The sequence below is a fragment of the Trachymyrmex cornetzi genome, unplaced genomic scaffold (genome assembly GCF_001594075.2).
Source record: "Trachymyrmex cornetzi isolate Tcor2-1 unplaced genomic scaffold, Tcor1.1 scaffold725, whole genome shotgun sequence".
In the NCBI taxonomy this organism is placed as follows: domain Eukaryota; kingdom Metazoa; phylum Arthropoda; class Insecta; order Hymenoptera; family Formicidae; genus Trachymyrmex; species Trachymyrmex cornetzi.
The window spans coordinates 543,934-546,607 of NW_017300054.1; the positions used below are offsets into that span (position 1 = coordinate 543,934).

The 2,674-nt window shown below is 43.5% G+C and overlaps 1 long non-coding RNA gene and 1 pseudogene across 1 annotated transcript; both read left to right on the forward strand.

Moving 5' to 3' along the window:
* LOC108767757 (uncharacterized) lies at positions 1-558 on the forward strand. Its single transcript, XR_001940455.1, has 3 exons — positions 1-64; positions 139-222; positions 492-558. It is a non-coding gene; the product is annotated as an uncharacterized LOC108767757 (long non-coding RNA).
* A 1,236-nt stretch (positions 559-1,794) lies between these two features.
* LOC108767756 (uncharacterized) lies at positions 1,795-2,667 on the forward strand (annotated as a pseudogene).
* Positions 2,668-2,674: the final 7 nt, after the last annotated feature.

Here is a 2,674-nt window from a genome sequence, read left to right on the forward strand (position 1 = left end):
GAGGAGGAGGAGGAGGAGGAGGAGGAGGAGGAAGATGCTAGAGACTACCCCATTGATGTTGAAGGTAATAATATTCTATACTTAATCTTTTAATTTATTTTCACCGTGATGTATTTTCATGTATGTACTTTTTATTAGATATTTCATACACGCCGATGTCGAGTGGATCGAATCATTAGAAATAATATTCGAAAGTCGCGTGACTGAATAAAGCAACTAAAGGTGAGTTACCTTAGTATGCTAAATATAGTCGCTATATCGGGTGTGTGATAAAAGGTCTGTTCGCGATGTTTTCAATTTTCACACACTCAATATCTTCACTTTTTTTCTCTTCATCATCCGGTTACACATTTAAAAATAAATAAAATTTTCTAACGTCGTTGTAGTTATAAAATTTTGGAATTTCAAGCGTCGCAATCAGTCCTAATATTCTAATATAATTTATTCTATTTATATCGAAATATATATAACAAAATTTTTTAATCTTTCAGTACAAACTGGTGGTGGTGGTGGTGGTGGTGGTGGTGGTGATGGTAGCGGCAGTGCCAACGTTGTTTCGACGAGAGGGAGGAAAACCCTGTAAACAACGTGGAGCAGCATCACCAGCAGTAGCTTCATCAGCACTGGCAACATCAACATCAACAACAGCAGCATCAGCGACAACACGAGGTTGGTGATAATTTTAATTTCGTAGATTTACGGACGGAAAACTCGCGACGCTTTAGAAATTTCGGCATGCTCGGGAGAGAGGCTAGTTTCGCGATACGACCAATACCCGAAGGTGAGGATACCGTTCGCTGGCTGGAAAACGCGTTCCGTGAAATCTACGCGTATGGGATACGTTCGTGCGAACCGGGCGATTACGTGGGTTTATCGTTCGATTCACCGAATTTGACGCATGGTCCAGCAGGACTATCGTTTCGTCCGGTGCGTGACTTAACTTCCGAGGACATATGGCGACTCGTGAGTTCAGTAGCTCAAAGTGCCGGAGGGCTCGATATCGCGGAAAATTTCGACATGCGCGTTTTTAACGTTGCGGCACCTGCGGGACGTGGTGGTAGAGCAAATCGACTAACACGCGAAGACGTAGCAAAACGCTCGATTTTGTAATTAAATAACTCTGAAAATTTGTGTTTTCCACGTTCCCTCGTAGTGGCACTAGCACATTGTGAACGAGGAAATCTGCGTATGGGTGAACTCCATGAAAAATGGAATTGCATAAGACGACAGAGCTCCTCGTTACAATCCGAATTAGCGAAAGAACTAACGAGGAACGCTGGAGTCACAATTCCCGAGCAGGGATGCGGTATGCGTGAAATCGAGCGTTTTCAACGTTACCTCGCTGCCGAAAATATAGCAATAATTGTGTTCAATTTTAGTACTTTCGGGCGCGGTGAGAATCCTGTATATGACGGTTGCACGTTACTTGACTCTCTAGGACGCGAACCGAGTATTAAACTGCATATAATGTACTATGAACGTAAGCGTCATTTCAACCCGATATTAAACGTAAAAGCCGCTGCTGGTTCTCGCGGGGGATATTGCGTCGCGTGCAACATGGGCTATCGTAAAGATAGAGGTCACCGTTGCACTAAAAAATGCCCACGTTGCCACGCGATTCCGTCGTGCGAATCCCCCGACGCGCAGCTAATTAAGTGCCAATCGTGCAATCGTGCGTTTTTCGGTACCACGTGTTTCGAACGTCATCGCGCGGAAAGATCTTACAACGATCAATCCCCCGCAAGCGTTTGCGAATCGGTTAAAATTTGTAACAATTGCGGACGATTCGTAAAGTTAAATTCAAAACACGAATGCGAAATATCCTATTGTAGAACATGTCGATCGCTTCAGTCTTCGAATCATTTCTGCTTCATGCGACCTCTTCGATGTAAAGTCGTTACTGAGAATCCGGGTGAGGGTACGAGTAGTGCGACGATACAGGAAGACGTGACACATGCAAGTGAGAATGAGCCCAAAGTCAAAGACAAAAAAAGAGACCGCGTCGCATTCGTGTTCTACGATTTTGAAACGCGACAGGACGAGACTTACGAAGGTACCGAGAACGTAAAAATTCACGTTCCAACTCTCTGCGTCGCGCATCAGATTTGCGAAACTTGCGCGGAGATAGACGATATGTCGGTGCGATGTCGTTGGTGCGGAGTACGCGAGTTTATATTTCGAGATAATCCCGTGAAACAGTTTGTCGAACTCGTAACGCGAACGACAAAATGTTTTAAAAAGATTATTTGTATCGCTCATAATGCGAAAGCGTTCGACGCACAATTCATTTTAAAGTATTTAGTAGAAGAATCCGAAATTACGGAAGAACCGCGGGTAATTTTGAACGGGACGAAGATTATCGTAATGACGGTCGGGAATACGAAATTTATAGATAGTGTAAATTATTTACCGATGTGTTTGGCCGATTTACCCAAAGCTTTCGGGCTGAAGGATACGTCGGACAAAGGCAACTTTCCTCACCTGTTCAATACGAGGGAGAATCAATCGTATATCGGTCCGATACCTGACGCGCGATATTATTCTCCCGATCAAATGAAGCCCGAAGAACGAATGTGATTTACAAACTGGCACGATGAGATGATACGCGCAAATTTTATTTTTAATTTTCAACATGAAATAGTAAAATATTGCCGTAACGACGTAGAAATTCTTC